This window comes from Rhododendron vialii, chromosome 12a, assembly GCF_030253575.1.
Source record: "Rhododendron vialii isolate Sample 1 chromosome 12a, ASM3025357v1".
Classification (NCBI taxonomy): domain Eukaryota; kingdom Viridiplantae; phylum Streptophyta; class Magnoliopsida; order Ericales; family Ericaceae; genus Rhododendron; species Rhododendron vialii.
The window spans coordinates 34,009,933-34,029,992 of record NC_080568.1 but is presented as its reverse complement, the minus strand read 5'-3'; the positions used below and the strand labels follow the sequence as shown (position 1 = coordinate 34,029,992).

Sequence of the window (20,060 nt, the reverse complement as noted above, 5' to 3'; positions counted from 1 at the left end):
TTCCAAGAAATAAATACAAACTTTCATAAATAGAGGTGTCCACCAAATAGTTAAAAAAACTTGTACCCAAATTCCTAGAATTCAAAATAACAACACGTCCACCACGGGGGGAAAATAAAAAAAATCCAAACTCAGTAACAAAATGTATCCAAACCCCGTGAACACTCAACTTCAACAAATGGATAACCAAAAAATATCTAAGCATGTCCACAACCAAAATCTAACTTCGATCTTCATAGTCAATAACCAACATCCTGAACGATACTCCATTAAAACGCCGTCCCTGTAAAAAACCAACAAAAAATAACAATCTATCATTAGCATTTATGAACTAGTAGAAGGCCGTACATTAATGGGTAGACGTTATCCCTAGAACAGAGTGAACAGCCAATGCCAGCAAAATCAATATAGTTACCACCTGTAAGGTTAGAATTAGAAACATAGCTAGTCCAGTCAATCTAATTTCTGCATGCCGAGCCAAAAAAAAAATTTAATTTCAGCATCACTACAAATGGTTATGCACATAAAGGCTATCAATACACTTTTTTCTGCATAGGGGTACTAAGCGCAATCGTAGTTGAAAATACACTTTAAGAAGCAATAACAACAGAGTTCTCCAAATACAACGGGACAGGAGAATAGTAATTGAGTGAATCTGGTTCCAGTACATAAGATGCATAAGTTTGAATGACTCAATGTTGTATTCTTGATCATCGCCAAAATAATCCTCCAAGCAAACATCATTTTCCATAGGCCCCTAAAGATTGATATTCCATGGGGGGGGGGGGGGGGGTGAATTCAGTGTGATAAAAAGATCTGGAGACGAGTACTTGTGACAGATTTCAAACAAAAATAATTAGAATCAAAGATTTTATATAATAGTGAGGTGGTCAGTCATATACCTGAGTGTGCCATAAAGAGAGACATACACCGTCCCTCACAAAATACTCAAGTTCGCAACCACACACACACACCAGAAGGGAGAGAGGATGGCGTATCGGAACAAGTAAAGAACCAACATAAGGTAATATTTATCATCTAGAACAAGTAAAGAACCAATTAACCAAATAGAAGTCTCAAAATTGCTCAAATAGAAGTCTCACGCTACAAATTGCAGTATGGGAAAAATATAAATAAACAAATGCAAATAGAAGTCTCAAAATTGCTCACCTCAGGAGCACGAGAAACAGGAAAAGCAACCGAAGCAACCGTTGACGAATCTGCAATAGAAGTCTCAAACTTTAGAACTACATGCATAATATTCTCTTGAATTCAAGGTAGAAGGGAAGGGAACACCTCATAACTGAACCACTCCCCAAAAGCAACTTTCAGGTTTTGATGCTCGTCTAGTTTTGAAGGGAAATATGGCGCTAGAATTTGGCGCTTATCTTTCAGGTTTTGGCGCTCGTCTAGTTTTGTTGGGAAGCTAGTGCTAGGTCTCAATACCCAGCCCACTCATCTCTCTCTCTCTCTAGCGGTCTAATACGCTGCAAAAATATGAAGGTTTCCTTTGGATCCTGTTCAGTTTCCAGTAGCAATCCACCATTAGTATTTATGAACTAGTGTATCCCATTGCTCAAAGCATGAACATAGGTAGATACTAACTAATTAGAAGCCAAAACGAAAAATTGTCTTAACATTATGCATAAAAAGCTAATTGAGTCCATCTTATGGGCATGGACTCAATTAAGAAAGAAATAACTCTAACGTTAGAGCCATGCAATCTACAACATGGTTTTAGCTTACAACACGGATAATGCAACTAGAAAACAGCTCTACTGGAATTTCCTTAACTGGATCAGAAAGAACTAAATTTATGGCCAAAAAAGAAAGTTGAACTTCTAATTTCTAGCCTATGAGAGTAGTAGAGGCTGAGAATATACATGGGACACGCATAAACACATACCAGGTAAGAAAAAAAATGCAACTCTCGGGAGACCAACTGGTGTATTGGTCATTGCTTAAGGTTAAGAAACAAACACATAAAAAGCATTTTTTTCGATGGATTCAATTAAGAAAGAAATAACTCGTAAGGTTTTGTTGTTTTCGATGCGTAATGCACTTCTTTATAGCTCAAACAAAGAACAAGCAAACCAAGAAGATGGCCTTGGCATATACAACTGAAACTAAAACAAAATCAGTGACACTACACTTCATAAGCAAAAACGATACCCTATACAGGAGCCACCAAATCTACCAAGCTACTTAGCAAGTTAATCAAATCATCCAATCTTCCTCTGGGTCAGCAAGTCTTTTAGCCATGTTTGCTGGATTGTGCATGTATTTTTTCCTTCTCATGGTACAGCTGTAAACTTTTTCCTAATTGAACACATGGACACTCAAAACTCAATCTAATATTGTGACACTCAAAACTCAATCTAAACTTTTTCCTAATTAAACCAAAAAATTCTCTGTCGACCATCACATTATTGTGACCCAATCTAATATTAGCAGTAGATGTTCCTTTTGCATTAACCAAGATATTCCTTGTTTAACTAAGATGAATATATGCTATGTATATGAGTGTACTTCTACGGTAATTCGTGTAATGTTTTTCAATTCACGTGCGAGTGGGCGTATAGCCAAATAAACCAACTAAAACCGGAATGCAAGAATATGATGCTTGAAAATACTTTGAGAGACGAAAGTTAACTTACAAGTAAAACAACAAAGACAGAAAAAAGTTATTCACTAATCGCTACTTCAGAAAAATTAAAGTTGAATAAGTTAACTTGGTTCAATCAAAGCAAAAAGATTAATTAGTAGGCATTGAACTTCAAACCCGTTCATGAAATTTGAATCAACTAGAATTCATGACTTCGTGGGTTGATAAAGGCCATTACTCTTTCTATCCTCAACTCTAGATAGGAATTAGTACAAGCTTTCCCTGTCCACATTTCACTTTCCTATTCGCTACGGTGATTTACACCATTATCTCTTTTGTTTCTGAGATGATTTTGCAGGAAAAGTACTCTAAATTGGGTGAGAAGGAACCAACTGTACAAGGGAACTACAATTCTATTCTTGCATTACAATGTCCTGTGAATCTATTGGCATACATACTTCATGCTACATGAGACTATATATGAATAGAAAATGGAAGAAATACATCAAAATGGATCTCATTGGAGCATATATATACTAATGCATCATGAATCCATGCATTTTTCGACCTGCTTTAGGAACAAACCAGCTCATGTTTCTCTCTATCAGTCAGAACCTCTAGCAAATCACATCATGATTAGGAGAGTAATCCTACCTCTAGCAAATCACATCATGATTAGGAGAGTAATCCTTCCTCACAGTTCCTACACCAGGATGGTGTATCGCAGGCTGCCGTTCACCATAAGGTGGTTCATCTCCGATACCCGAGACAGCTCACAGGACACCTACACCCCATCACAGTTCCCATTGCTAGTGCTTATCATATATGCAAAGCTCATAAAAAAAAACATCCACAGAACATATTCCACCCCAAAGGACCATGAAACCCACTTCTATACTAGATCATGTTCATAAATTAAGAGAGCCCCAACTTCAACGCCTACAACCTATCCCAAACCCTTGCCTTCTTAATACTCCTACAACCTATCCCAAAATATGTTCTCAAGATTAAAATTAGCTTAGCCTAATTGATCAATCTTATTCATCAAAAAAATAATAATAATAAGTCGATTGAATAGAAAAACATCAGTCTCATATCCAACCTCAAATTACTAAGACGGCAATTTGTTCAGTGACCTACTACTTCTAACTATGATCTCATAGTTAATGGTCATCTCAAATGTGAATAATGTCAGTACTACCTTCAATTAAATAAGATGTCACCTGAATTAGCAAAGAAAACAAACTAAGTAATGATTTTACATTACTTATTCAGACATGTCGATTTCACATCTTTAGCAAGTGTAGAAAAATATAATCACTTGTCTCAATTGCGAGTTGCAACAGCTATATAGAAGAACACATTTTTTACAGAATTTTTGCAGCAAACAAAAATAGATAAAGCAGAGAGAAAATCATACCTAGTGAGAACTGAGCGATGCGAGATCCGAATTATCTCATCCGAATTCTTCCAACACCATTTTTCTACTTAGAATCGTTCATTCAGAATTAGATGAAATTGAACAATAAATCCCTTCATGCGAAATCCACATCTACTTAGCGGAGTATAGAGGTTACATAAAAAGAATTAAATTCTTTAATTCTACCTTACTACGATTTTGGTAGGAGATTATTACCAATTTTAACTACATACATAAAAACGTATGCTTTTGTTCAAATTCACTGCACCCAGTTCAAGACCCATTACCTATAGAGGTAAGAGCAACATTTAGCCTAAAAAAATTGATGCTAAAAGCTCTTGATAGCTTCAGAAATTAAACATTTCCAATGACAGTATAACGTAGGAAGACAATGAAGTGAAAACATCACAAAAACACATTATGAAACCAAATTCAGCACATGTAAACACAAGACTAAAAACATTGGAACACATCGTAGAGAGAGAGAGAGAGAGAGAGAGAGAGAGAGAGAGAGAGAGAGAGTTGGCGGAGAACCCTAGATTCAAGCAAGGTAGCTCTGCAATTTGTGGATTTAAGAAGCGAGATTGCTGGCCATGGCGTCAATCAGAACCCATGGCGTGGGGAGAGAGAGAGAGAGAGAGAGAGAGACCTGTGTTGCGCGGTAGGGCGGCGTGTATTTTTGGAGGAAGCGAAGTGACGAAGAGAAGAGAAGAGAAGAGGACCTGTACTTTAGGGATAGAGTTTAGATCAGGTGTACACTACACCATATTTTCACTTGGGAAAAATAAATGATCGACTAAATTTTAGTCGGGAATTACAAAATCCCGCCACCTTTTTCCACGAAAATTTTAATTGCCGCATAAAAATTTATATTCCCCGTCTAAATTTACATTTAGTTTAGTCGACAAATTTTTGATTTTAGATTTTGGGAAAAATATTTGGTGGACTCTTATTGCTGGTTAATAAAATTATATTTTTCGTCCGATCAAATGTCTAACAATACGCGATTAACTTCATGTTAGTATAAATTAATTTAATTCATATTGTGTAAAAGATAGACGGTTCGGATAGCAATAAAAGAAGACGTCAATGTCGGCAACCACAAGATCGGAACACATTCGGTGCTTTCAGAGGCATTAAAGTCTTGTAGTGCACCACTCGATGGCCGCCTAAGCTATTTTTTATAAATCGGAACCGTCTATCTTTTACGTAGAAAGAATTAGATCATTCCTGCAATAAATGATGTAAATCTCTTATCATTACATACAGGATTAGACATAAAATATCATTTTAATAATGAATCTGTGTCCCGGTCAACGGGTAATCGAAATCCGATAGACCCAAAAATTTACAATGATGATTAGAACACAAAGCACAACAAAATGAACAGTATCGATCGTTGTGATTTTGTTGTGGTCGCTTGGCTACTGTACATTAGACTATAACACAAGATCTTGATTTAGAAACAAATAAATTGAATGTATAGATTTTAAAGGAACTTGCCGGCTTATTATTTTTAATGCTCGATCCGAACCGTTAGGATTTTACGTTTTACCGATTATAGCATTGTCACAAAAATAAGAGATCATTAGATATCAGCGACCTCATGATCGAAAGGCATTTAATGTGTTTAGAGACATTTAATTATTATAACGTACTAACCGAGCTTCGCCTGAGGTCTTTTTGGGCAATCGAAATCATCTATCTTTAACGTAATACGAACTAGATCATTCGTACCTAGAATGAAGTTAACTATATATGGATAGATACTTGATCGAACAACAAAATGTCTTTTTATTTAACACCAAAATTCTTTTTTATTTAGGAATTTTCGTGTCGATGAAGGGGCTTCCGTAAGCTGATCGGGCCAAAATTTTACGAGAATATTATGGTTAAGAAGAGAAAAAAATGAATGATTTTAATCGGGAAGGTTGCATCGTGATGAATGTAATCGGAACAAATATTGATATTTTCTTAATTGGCAAAAAAAATTGACATTTCCCAACTAGATGTTTATTTAGTCAATAAATATAAATATTTCCCGACCAAATATTTTGTCAGGAATTGTGAGAATGATTAAAACACCAAGAACAACAAAATGAACAGTATGGATCGTCATAATTAAATTTGTCGTGATCGTATGGCTAGAGTACATTAGACTATAGCAGAATACCTTGGTTTAGAACCAAGTAAGTTCAATGTATAGATTGTAAAGGTAATTGTCGAGCCATTATTTATAATGTTTGATCTGAACCGTTAGGATTTCACATCTTATCGATTATAGCATTGTCACCAAAATCGGAGATCATTTGATATCGACGACCTCGTGATTGAAAGACATTTTATGCCTTCAGAGACGTTAAAGTGTTATACTGCACTAACAGAGCCCCGCATGAGATCTTTTTTGGCAATAAAAACCATCTATCTTTGATGGAATACGAATTAAATTATTCATCCTAAAAATGAAGTTAACCGCATATGGATAAATACTTGATCGGACAACAATTTTTTTTTAATTTAAGAATTTACGTGTTGATAAAGGGATTTTCTTAACCCAATTGAGTTAAAATTTTATGAGAATCTTATAATTAAGAAGAAAAGAAAATGAACAGTTCTAATAAGAAAAGTTGCATTGTACGGAGTAATCAATTTAGTTGGAGCAAATATTCCTTTCTTGAATTTTTTTGGGAGGGGCGAAAAAAAAGACATTTACCGACTAAAATATTATTAGTCGGCTAATATTAATAATTACCGATCAAATTAATTAGTCGGTAAAATCTATTATATTTTTTGATTTTATCAATTCGTAAAAAATGATTTTTACCGACTAAACTTATTATTAGTCGGCTAAAATAAATAATTGCCGACCAAAATAATTAGTCGGGAAAATATATTTTATTTATTAATTTTTTAAATTAGTTAAAAAGGATTTTTACCGACTAAACCTATTATTAGTCGGCTATATTAATAAATACCGACCAAATTAATTAGTCAGGAAAATGAATTTTATTTATTGATTTTTTTAATTGGTTAAAAATTTAATTTTCCCCGACTAAACTTTCATTTAGTTGGAAAAAATATACTATAAGCGACTAAAATATGTTTAGTCGGGGAAAATTTTTACTTCTGCCAACTAATTTATATTTAGTCAGTAATTGGTCAATATTTGGCGACTAAAATTTTTTTAGTCAGGAGTTGTGTAATTTGTTGTAGTTAATTTGGAACCCACCTGTTGGACCTCTAGGGCGTCATTTGTCTCGTATTTGTGTTTAATGAAGTATTATTGTTTGTTTTGATTAAGTTGTATATGGTGGATGTGTGTATCCCGTTGACACGTCCTTGATTTGAAATCTTGCATTTTGATAATATAATTTCGCACTCGTTTGCAATCTATTGAGTCGTTAGGTTATTTAGGCTTCGTGCTTCATGAATCGGGTTGTGACAGTACCATATGCCATGCCTAATCAGATTTTGCTATGCGCTACCATGAGCTGTTTTATTACTATTAATCTTCTAAATGACTTTATATGTTCTTAGCTTAAAATAATTATAACATTTAACCATAAGAGGATGATATTGGGTCTGGAGCAGGTTGGTAACTACAACCTGGTGTATATGCTATATATCCAATTGAATTGAGATTTAGTGTTCGGATTGAAGAAAAAATTCACGCACAGAAACTAACGTCTATTCTCGTCCGCCCCCCCCCCCCCCCCCCCCACACACACACACTTTCTCACACACCACACCACACTGGGTGGGGATGGAACCCCTTTGGTTGCTCGTCTAACGTCCTGATTTAACCGTACATGTAGTAAGCTACTATACACAAAGTCCACAAAATTTACTTGTATTGGAAATAGAAGATGATACAGGCAAGGGAAAATTGGACCAAGCATTTTTTGAGAGGCCAGAACCAGTGACACATGTTTCATAGAACAATTGAAGATGCTAGAGAAAAAAGTCTCAGAGAGTATCAAGATAAAGCCACCAAAATAATCAAAAAAAAAGTCTCAGAGAGTATCAAGATAAAGCCACCAAAATAATCATCACCAATTATTTGAAATAGCCCTCCTACAACTATCTTGTCAATCAACTACAAACTGGACAGGTTCCATAATCAAAGCTTCAACCAAACACACAGTACATAGTATGAAAAACTCCCTTCTAAAGTACAAACAAAACAACAGACAAATAAAAACAAATATTGATAAGTTACAAACGTTTATCCAACACAAAATTTCAGACCTTTCGCTAGAGGTAGGGGCCGAGGTCCAAAACTTCACTGTGAAATCTGTGGCAGACAAAATCATTCAACAAATTTCTGCTATTACAAAGGCCAAGTTCAGTTTCCTTTTGATCTGTGGAGAGGTTCTACTACTCCTCCATGGATGACTTCTAGTTATCCACCAGGGATACCAATGTTTAAGCCTGATGCTTCTATGCCAATATCTATTGTACCATTTTCTGGAACAAGGGCACCAATGCAAAACACTCCAATGACTAATTCCCCTACATCTCAGCCATCCTTTGCAGGATTTACTGAGGCCTATACCTTACCACACATATTTCCAATCACTTCTAATGGTTTCACTGGGTCACATGGGTTTACTAAGGCCTATACTCCCTCTTATATGATTCCAGGTTCCTCAGGTTCTTCATATGGTCATCCTGGTTCTTCTCCACAGTTAACAACTATAGGTCAGGGAATTCTTGGAGATTACAATGGTGCCCTGAGTATTGGTTCCTCACATGGTTCTTCTCATGTGGTTCATGCTACTCAACCTTGGTATTTTGATAGCGGAGCTACCAACCATATATGCTGTGTTTGGATGGTATGAAGTCTCATAATCATTTATTTTTTGAGTGTGACTTCTCTGCTACTATCTAGGGGCAAATTCTGATGGGCTGGGCAGAATCGTGCGGTTAAAGGTTTTCGGAATTACATTTATAAGTTGTCTTTGGCTGCTTTAGTTTATTTTCTTTGGGGTGAACGAAATTCCATGATCTTTCAAGGTAGATCCAAAGGTGTCCCTGAGGTTGTTCGTGCCATTTTTTATGCCATTCATGCTCGGTTAAGTTCTTGGACTACAGTGAAGTTTACAGCCCAGAATAGGGGTTTGTGTGATGACTGGCTTCTAGATTCTCGAATTTTTGGAATCAATACGTATAGATAAGAGTCTTTTTTTTTTTTTTTTTGAAACTGCTGTATAGGTTTGCCAGGGGTATACCCCTGTGAGGTTTTGTAGCTTCCTGCGGTTTTTGGTGCTAAAAATTTTTACTTACCAAAAAAAAAAAAAAAACCTTATCACTAATAACATGCAGTATCTACAGCAACCACAATAAGCATCTATTGGAAATGGGATCCTAGTTGGCAATGGATCTACTATACCTATTACACATACTGGAAAAGGTTTACTCCTAACTCCTTCAGCTAATTTTCAGTTGTCACATGTGTTACATTCTCCTCACATCACCCACAACCTATTGTATGTTTATCATTTTGCTAGAGATAACCAGTGTTTACTCATTTTTGATACTTTTGGTCTTGTTATTCAGGATAAGAACACACTCAGAGTCTTGTACAAGGGTCCATGTCACAAGGGTCTGTATCCGCTACTGACCTCCTTTAAGCAGTTCTCTGCTATGTCTTCTCCTGGTGTGTCTTCTCCTACTGCTCTTGTGAATACTTCTTCTTCTACCTTGCTGTGGCATCAAAAACTTGGACACCCAAATTTACCTTTATTTTCTGCTTTAATAAAACAACATGGCTTGCCTGTTTCTAAGCCACAATCTGTGAATTGTAGATCTTATATGATGGATAAAAGTCATAAGCTTGTGTTTCCTATGTCTGAATCTCATACTAAAGCTCCTTTTGAACTTGTGCATATGGATGTGTGGGGTCCTTCTCCTATTTCTTCTCATAAAGGTTTCGGATTTTATCTTCTTATTGTTGATGATTACATAAGATATTGTTGGTTGTTTCCACTTCATTATAAATCTGAAGTTAAGTTTGTCATAGCTAATTTCAAAGCTTATGTTCAAACTCAATTTCACACATCTATCCAAACGGTCAGGAGTGATAATGGAGGAGAGTTTATCAATAATTTTCTTCTTCATTTGTTTCTTTCTACTGGTGTGGTGCATCAAACAACATGCCCTCACACACCAAAGCAAAGTGGTATAGTTGAAAGAAAGCATAGACATCTTATAGAAACTTGCATTACTCTTCTTCTTCAGGCTGGTTTACTCACTCTTTTTTGGCTTGAAGCTCCGATTACTGTAGTTTACTTGGTTAATAGACTGCCTCACACTTCTCTTCATTTTCAAGTTCCTTATACCATTCTATACAAAACTTCACCAGAATATCATTCTCTCAAACCTTTTGGATGTTGTTGTTATCCTTGGTTAAAGCCCTATAATGATCATAAACTTTGTCCTAAATCCAAACCTTGTGTGTTTTTAGGTTATTGTGCCAATACTAAGGGTTACAGATGTTATGACCCTAGTACTAATAAAGTGTATATTTCTAGACATGTTCATTTTGTTGAGGATGAGTTTCCCTATTATGCTCTTGTGTCAAACTCTATTTCTTCCACTTTTGATACATCCATATTCTCTGTGCCTCTTACTACATTTGAAGATCTAATCATTCCTATTTCTGTTTCTCTTCCACCTCTTATAGCCACAACAATTCCTTCAGTTTCTTCTTCTGTGTCCCATTCAACATGCACCTTGTGATTCCCAATCAGTGTCTATTCTAGATTCAGTTCCTATTGAGTCTGCTAATCAATCTCCTAGGTCTATTATTTCTCTTGTCTCTTCTCCACTTCCAGTTTTTGTTGCACATCAACCTTCTGCTCAAGCCATTAATCCTCCACCTCATTCCATGCCCACAAGATCCAAACATGGTATTTTTAAACCAAAAATTCCCTTTAGCATGGTTGCTGTTAGTGATATGGATTCTTTCCCACAAGTTGAACCCAAACATTTTTCTGAAGCTGTTCATTATTCAGCTTGGCAAAAGGCCATGGCTAAAAAATATCAGGCTTTAGTACAACAAGGGACTTGGAAACTTGTTCCTCCTCCTTCCCATGGTAACATAATTGGTTGTCAGTGGATCTATAAGATAAAAAGGAACTCAGATGGTAGTGTCGCATGTTATAAAGCAAGGTTAGTGACTAATGGTAATCAACAAATTGAGGTTTTAGATTTCTCTGAAACTTTTAGCCCTGTGATTAAGCAACCTACTATCAGGGTAGTGCTTAGTCTGGTTGTTCATTTTCAATGGCCCATAAGACAGCTGGATGTGACCAATGCCTTTCTTCATGGTGTTTTGGAAGAAGAAGTGTATATGAAACAACCTCTGGGATACAAAAATCCAGACTATCCTCATTATGTGTGTAAACTTGAGAAAGCACTTTATGGTTTTAAGGTAGGCTCCAAGAGCATGGTTTGCTATGTTTTCTGGTTTTCTTCTTGCTCAAGGCTTTGTCAATAGTAGAGCTGATGCATCTCTATTTACTCAAAAGAATGATCAAGGCATAATAGTGGTGCTTGTGTATGTGGATGACATTTTAATCACATGAAGTAACACTGCATATATTTCTGAATTGATCAAAGTTCTGGGTTCCAAATTTGTTATGAAAGATATAGGCTCTCTTAGTTATTTCTTGGGGATTGAGGTATTGACCAATGGTATTGGAATTCTTTTATCTCAAACTAAGTATGCAACAGATTTATTAGTCAAGGCTAGCATGTTTGACTGTAAACCAAGTCCATCTCCTTGCTCTACCAAACCTGCAGTATTGGAAACAGATTTAGCTTTTCCTGATCAGCATTGGTATAGGCTATAGTTGGTTCACTTCAGTATCTTACGTTAACAAGGCCTGAGCTTTCTTTTACTATAAATCTTGCATGTCAGCACATGCATAATCTCAAATAGAGTGATTTTGTTGCTGTTGAACGGATTCTGAGATATGTTAAAGGGAGTTTACATCAAGGCTTGCATTTTGTGCCCGGTCCTTTGCATATCACTGCTTTCACAGATGCTGATTGGGCAGGTGACCATCTTGATAGAAGGTCCACCGCAGGGTTTTGTGTGTTTCTTGGTTCTAATCTGATTTCTTGGTGTGCAAAGAAATAACCTATAGTCGCTCGATCATCCACAGAAGCAAAATACAAAGCTTTAGCAAATACGCCTGCAGATGTTTCATGGATCCAACAACTACTCCTTGATTTGTCTCTAACACCTAGTCTTCCTCATGTTGTCTGGTGTGACAACTTGTCTGCCATTGCTCTTGCATCCAACCCTATTTTCCATGCAAGAACTAAGCATGTTGAGGTCGATAACCATTTCATTTGAGAAAAGTTTGTGTCCAAATAGATTGTGGTGCAGCATGTTGGGACTTCAGGTCAGGTTGCAGACATATTTACCTGTAACGCCCCGAATTTTGGGTACGTTAAATGAGGCATTTATTACATAATAAAGAGAGTCTGGCTCATTATTACATCATAAGGAAAGGGTACGTTTATACAACAGGGGAGGAACTAGGGTTCCTAATACTACTCTGCTTGCTCGTCCATCCTAGCAAGCTCCTCTGCTCCAAAAGCTTCCACGGTGTACATCTTACCCTGTTCATCTAAGAAATCTGACACATTATACCGGCGTCGCCACCCATATAATATGTCAGGGTCACCAAAAAGGTAACACCGTGAGCTACAACGCTCAATAGGGAAATCCTTACCCACCAACCTTAACTTACAAACAAGGCTATAATAAACATCGATTTCCACATGATATGTATATAAACAGCTAACAATGACACATCCACATTCATTAATCAACTATCGTTGGTGTCCAAGATTCTCTTTGTTTCTCATACGCGACTCATCGTAGACCGTGTCAATATTATCATTTACAAATCAACCTTTCAAAAACCATTTGTTTAACACACCCAACCTTTCAAAATCATTTGCATTGGCTCCGTACCGCGGATAACCAAGCTACACACCCAACCTTTTAAAATCATTTGCATTGGCTCCGTACCGCGGATAACCAAGCTACACACCCAACCTTTTAAAATCATCTGCATTGGCTCCGTACCGCGGATAACCAAGCTACACACCCAACCTCGGTTCCGCCGCGCCGGGTTCCCGAGTATCCTCACAATGGTTCCGCCGTGCCGGGTTCCCATTGGCACACAATTGCATTGGCTCCGTACCGCGGATAACCAAGCTACACACCCAACCTCGGTTCCGCCGCGCCGGTCTCCCGAGTATCCTCACAATGGTTTCGCCGCGCCGGGTTCCCATTGGCACACAATTGCATTGGCTCCGTACCGCGGATAACCAAGCTACACACCCAACCTCGGTTCCGCCGCGCCGGTCTCCCGAGTATCCTCACAATGGTTCCGCCGCGTCGGGTTCCCATTGGCACACAAAAACATTTGCATTGGCTCCGTACCGCGGATAACCAAGCTATACCTCACCATGGTTCCGCCGCTCCGGGTTCTCATTGGGTTTTTCAACACACACCACACAATGGGCTACCACGTCCAGCCACATTGCGGTTTTCGAAAATTCAAAAAACCTTTTCAAAACACGTCTTTTACACACGCACACACACAACTCACATAATGCCACCCGAAATCGGTCATTATGTTGTTTCAAAATATTTCCTTCCTCGAAAAACATTTCCTTTCATTACTCACACCATAGGTGTTATATTTCTACTTTCTCGATTCTCGTGTCTCGTTACATGCAAAGACTCCGCGGTAGGACAACAATAAGCATGATCTATTCTAACAAGATCATCCAATTCTATATTAATTATCACGCTCAATCACCACTTATAGCATAACGCCACATGTACGGACGCCCTTGGAGTGTATCACTTATGCTTTATTCAAAGCACAACGCCACATGTACGGACGTCTTTGGAGTGAAATCACTTATGCTTTATCACACCACAAGTAATACAAGCAACTCATATACGCATACTCATAACCATCTTAAAGATCAAAATACGAATACTTAAAGTAAATAGGTAAAGATACACTTCATATACCATTCTTTCTTAGTGGTTCAAAATAACAACGTTATACTTGAGTAAGGGAAGGTTAGTCGGTGGTTGGACGGAGTAACTTCCTACGGTGGTCTCCGGTAGCTTCGAAAGAGAAAGGTTTCTCTCGAAACTTCTTCTTGACTAACGCTACTCTACTTTATGGATCGAAGGGTGGTCGAGTGGCGTTTTAGTGGCGTCTTTAGGTTGAGTTTCTTGAAGAACTCAAGAACAACTCAAGAACAAAGGAAGAACTAACAAGAACAAAGAACGAACAAGATTTTTCTAGAGAGAGAAGTTGCTAGGTGAAGGTGTGTGTTGAATGGCAAACATGGGGTGCTATTTATAGGCAAAACCTTGGCTCCCTCTCCCTCTCTAATGGCCGGCCCTCTCTCTCTCTAAATCCTCCATGGATTTGCTCCATTAAGTCATCAAATCAACCTTTCAACCAAGTCATAGCCTTGTCCAATCATATCCTAGGTGTAAGGCTAAAGAATCAAGTAAGATCTTAGGCTTTTTAGGTGAATCTAGGTAATTACAACCTAGGTCTTAGCTTGTAGTCAAAATCTTAGGCTAATAAAGGCTAGGATTGTGTCATAAAGGTCCATCATAGGTTGTCATTAGGCAAAATAGACTTAGGCCTAATAAGGTAGCTTGCAAGGCTAGGTTAGTCCTTGGATTGGACTATGGGAGATTTGTTGGAAGGATAGGAGACAAGGGGTACAAGATTTGGTTTTAAATAAAGCATAGAAGTACAATGGGGAGTTAAGTTTGGTTAGGAGAAAGATTCACCAAGGATTTGAAAGATGAAGAAAGATCATGGAAGGTACCACAAAATCTCTCTCTTTCCTCTCTCCCTCTCTCTCTCTCTCTCTCGGCTCATCCTCTCTCTCTCTCTCTCTCTCTCTCTCTCTCCTAGTACTACATATATATATATATATATATATATATATATATATATGCATATAAACAAGAAAGAATAAATACAAAGTACCAAGTACAAGATTTTCCCTAATCTAATAACCAAATAAGAATCTTAATTAAACACATGTCTCCAATAAACTAATGGGTATTGTACTCTAGGAAGATCAACTCCCCAATAAATTAATCCAATTGGGTACAAAACCCCAATATAAAATAATAAGAGAGTACTTAGGAAAACTTAGGCCTTAAAGGCTACAAGTACTTTTAATAATAAAATAATGTGTACTTTCATCACATGGGGATAAAATAAAAGACTAATTTAATGAACCCATGTACTTGGTTGAAAGATTAAACCTTTTACCCAATGGAAAATAAATCCCCTAACTTTTATTGTCCAATGGACAAAGGTTAAAAGGAAACTTTTATTTAAAATAATTAAAGTTGTCCTTTTTAAAGCATGTGACAAAAGCCCTATATTAAATATAGGTGTGGTACCAAGTACCTCAATTAAATAAAAAGGCTAGGATTCTCCCCATTAGTTTATAATAGAGTACAAGTACTAGGAAATCTAGGGTTTAGATATACCCCAATAGTTTAATGCACAAAAGTACATGGGAATCCAAATCTTGATTATTAAAATGAAACTTTGTACTTGGTTGGAAGATTTGGGCTATTACCCAATGGATAATAATTTCCCTAGCATGTAATAACCAATGGACAAAAGAGTACAAGTACTTTTATACTTTAAAATAAGATTTTGAAAAGACTACATGTACTTTAGTCAAATAAAATAATGAAAAGCTTATTGTCCAATGGACAAAAATTACCCTAACCATTATGGACCAATGGGTAAAGGCAAAGGTCCAAAAGGTTCAAAAGGTTCAACTAGTAACTAAGTGAGTTCGGTTGCTCGGTTCCTCCAAGTAATCGGTTGGAAACTAACTAAATTGGTCAAGTAGGGTTTCTAGTCGAGACCAGAATCTAACTACGACGAAAATTAACAAGAAATCATATCGTCACTCAAAGAGAAAATAAGTAATTTAAATAAAATTCAAATATTTAACGAAATTTTTATTGACCAAAATTCAGGGGCGTTACACATATTTACCAAGCCTCTTTCTGTTGCTCGTTTTCAATTTTTAAAGTCCATACTCATGGTGGTTGATACCCCCATGAGTTTGCAGGGGTGTGTAAGTAAAAGTCACTAAGGTGTCAATGTGTAATTAGTTGTTTGTAGCAGGGTTTTCTATAATTAGTGGCAGTAGATAAGTTGGTGGAGTTTGATTTTGGGCATAAAAACAGAAGTGCTCAGCTGATACAAGTCATTCGAACGAAAAAGATTAAATGAAAGAAAGTTTTATGTCTCTCTTTATCTCTATTCTTCTCTCTACTTCTTGATTATAGTTTTGAAGATCTAGCATGGATTCTGTTTTTCTTTAAAGGGCTCGTGACTCTCTCTCGCAACTGTTCGAGACAACTCCACAACTATGATCCTCCACCATTCCAGACGACTCCTACGACGACTGGCATTGTGTACGACCAATCTAGCACTAGATCTACTTTGAATTTATGCTCAATATCGTAGAAGGAGATGAGCCAAAGATGACCTCGGTGAATCTACACTTAAGATGAAGAAACGTAAGCAATTTCATACTCAATTTGATACTTTAATTAGATTCACCGTGCATAGTCATTCCCAGTATTATTCATTAGTGATTTGGAGAACTGAGAATGTTCTCATCTCTGATGAGGCACAATATTATATCTTAGATTCACTGTGCATAGTCGTAGTAGCCCTAGTATTCATGTTTTGAAGCTTTGCAAAGTTGCAAAGACAGTTCAAACCATAAGGGAAGACGTGGAAAAATTGAACCACAACCTGATGATACTTAAAGCCCTTCAAGGTAGAGACCCTGCTAGCCAAAGAAGGATGGAGAGGAAGCTCCTTGACATTGAAAAAGACAACGTGGTGGGATTTGATGAAGCAACAGCAACGCTAATTGATCGGTGTAGACATCCCAATTTGGCCTAACGATTATTTCAAGTCCAACCTTGGGGACCATCCCGATGATGAATGGATATAGTAATTACTGATTGACTTCTTGTGAACCTTAGGACTTATGGTGAGTACTTCTAGCCACTTAAAGGACCCAATCCAAAGCCAAATAGCCTTTCAGATAGAAATACAGTATCCCAGGAAAATCTATCTTTCGGCCGTAACATTGATCTCACGGCCTCAATTTCATTCTTTCACCCGTGAAACATGTTGCTTGAAAATCTCCCTCAGAGATTGATTCCTTGGCTACCACATCGATTCTTCGGCCACCAGATCGATTCCTCGGCCGCCAGATCCATTCCTTGGCCGCCAGATCCATTCTTCGGCTGCCACATCGTCTTTTTCTAGATTTTGGAATATTCTGTCATTCGTTTGATCGATGCACCAAAACCCTAACAGCCTTTTTCCGATTCTTTAGGGCTACGAAAGCAGATTCGAGCAGAGATCTTATTACCCTAAACTACCTTATTGATTCACGCCATTTGATTGGCCAAAGTGAGTCACCAATTGCCTATATAAAAAGGCCTTAGGGTTCCGAAATTAACATTCAATTCCTCCATCTCATACCTCCAAGCTTTGCAGAAATCATCCCTCATATCCTTTCTACAAAAGCCCTAAACCTTTGTGAGCAGCCGCATCCCGAGCGATCAAATCCCAATGTGCAAACCCTAATCTTAGGGTTTCGAGAAGAAGATCAGTCAATCACCTTTAATCCGAAGCAATCAAGTACTGATGGATCAAGGTGGTGAGGCCCCTGGTTTGATTCATCTTCTGTTTTTATACTTTAATCATAGTGTTTTAATTCCTAATTAACTCTTTGTTCTGGTGTGAGAAAGATCACTGGTTAGGATATCATTCCCACGGTCGGTACATAGATCTAGTAGGATCCTGCAGCCGTGACATCAATTCACCGGCTGCGGGATCCATTCCTTGGGATAGCCTGCTGTTTTCCTGTTTATTTCAAGCATGCTTTACTTACTGTCCTGACTCACCATATTAACTGTTAAAGGCTAAAAACCAATGTGATAAGAATTAAATAAAGCAAGTAATAATCGTATGTTGAATGATTATGGCCCAGTCTCATGACTGGGTGAAGAGGGGTGCCTAACACCTTCCCCCTTATCATATTTTTGGCTCTCACACCTGGAATCTCTATCTGTTTTTTCTAGTTTTTATAAACTAGGTGGCGACTCTGTTTTGATGATAACCGCTATCGTGTAGCGATGTTCCTAGCCATGGGAATATCCACGATCTTGGTTTATAAAGCAAACAACCAAATAAACAAACAATGATCAATCTGTATGACGATGCCCCTTTTAGGAGGTGTCTATAGTTTTGGTGACTCTGCTGGGGACTTGAGAGCCATAACCAGAAAGTTCGACATAAGATGTCATGCCCCCGATTTTCAACATAAGCATAAATAAATTTCATAAATGAAACCTCACAATAACCATATGATACCCAAAAGAATTTAACATTTCTACTTCCATAATTGTACCTTCTCATCCACGAGTTTTCAAAAGGTTACATCATTGGCTCCGAGGCCAAAATATCATATGTACGAAAGTTAAGAGAGTTACGAGTATTACAAATATCATTGGTCAAAACAAAATGAATCGAACTACATTACATCTTCCAAAATAAAGTCTATAAAAGATTTTGGGTAATTCCTCGGTATCAGCTTTCAAAAGGAGATGAAGTCATGCATGTACAACACTTCATGCCACTATCTTTGATCCATACCTGAAAGTGATATAAAGGTTGAGCAAAACACGTGCCCAGTAGAGAATTTTATGCTCAAACTATATGGAGATGTGATGAATCATGCACCATGAATGAGTGAGTATTGACAGATACACCCAAAGTACGAATGATTATCAATGAGTTACACACTACAATCAATGGATTCTAGACTTCACCTGAATGTCACTAACCATTTACCTCTCAGACTAAATACATTAATAAACTCACGTCAATCCACGTCAGTCTATAAGCCATTCCAAATCATCTTATTATTCTTCGTACGACACCACTATTTTTCTCGTGTCCACATTTATCATCACCAAATCCCTTTATTGCAAATCCTTTCCTTTCTTTTAATTGGGTATTTCCCATCAATAATCACTTGGGTCACCTCGGGTCTATTTTCCTCGAGCGTAGGGTCATCCCGAGTCTATTCCCATAACAATAATAATCACTTGGGTCACCTCGGGTCTATTTTCCTCGAGCGTAGGGTCACCCCGAGTCTATTCCCTCAATAATAATAATCACTTGGGTCACCTCGGGTCTATTTCCCTCAAGCGTAGGGTCACCCCAAGTCTATTCCCTCAATAATAATAATCACTTGGGTCTCCTCGGGTCTATTTTCCTCGAGCGTAGGGTCACCCTGAGTCTATTCCCTCAATAACGACCACTCAGGTCACTTCTCAAACTTTTCATAATTGTCATTGTTTCATAATCGACTTCATCATCAATTTATCGGTTGTCCCACAAAACTTCAGTCAACCCTTACATAACTCCACAAATATACATGTTCATGCCTTTTCATTAGTTTACATTTCTGCATCCTACATAATGTACTAAGTCCATATATATAAACCTACAATACTCTATCCATTTGTTTCTATGCTTGAACCTCATAGGACAAGTGCCAAAAGAATTAAAGATTCGACAAGTCGTGAGGACACAAGTTATTATATCATCTTAAACTTCATTTGGACCACTAGACACACTCACATCCACCCCGTACATTCCCCATAATGTCATTAAACTCTAAGTAACCCACCAACCTATAGCAACTATATGACGTACAACCCGCTTGTATCGATACTTAAACCTTAGATAACGAACGCCATTGGGAACTAATAGTTCAACGAATCAAGGGGACAAGAGATCCTGCTAAACATGCTCACATCTACCCATAATACTCACTATGGCACCCCACATAGCCTACGGTACTCCTAACTAGCTTTACGATACATTTCCCATTTAC

At 37.5% G+C, this 20,060-nt stretch overlaps 1 long non-coding RNA gene across 2 annotated transcripts; it reads right to left on the bottom strand.

Moving 5' to 3' along the window:
- LOC131310733 (uncharacterized) lies at positions 1–4,723 on the bottom strand. Of its 2 annotated transcripts, XR_009195293.1 has the most exons (3): positions 3,260–4,723; positions 1,171–1,517; positions 1–283 (listed from the first exon to the last, which is right to left on the bottom strand). It is a non-coding gene; the product is annotated as an uncharacterized LOC131310733 (long non-coding RNA). The 2 variants fall into 2 exon arrangements; XR_009195292.1 differs by having other exon boundaries at positions 1,171–4,534.
- Positions 4,724–20,060: the final 15,337 nt, after the last annotated feature.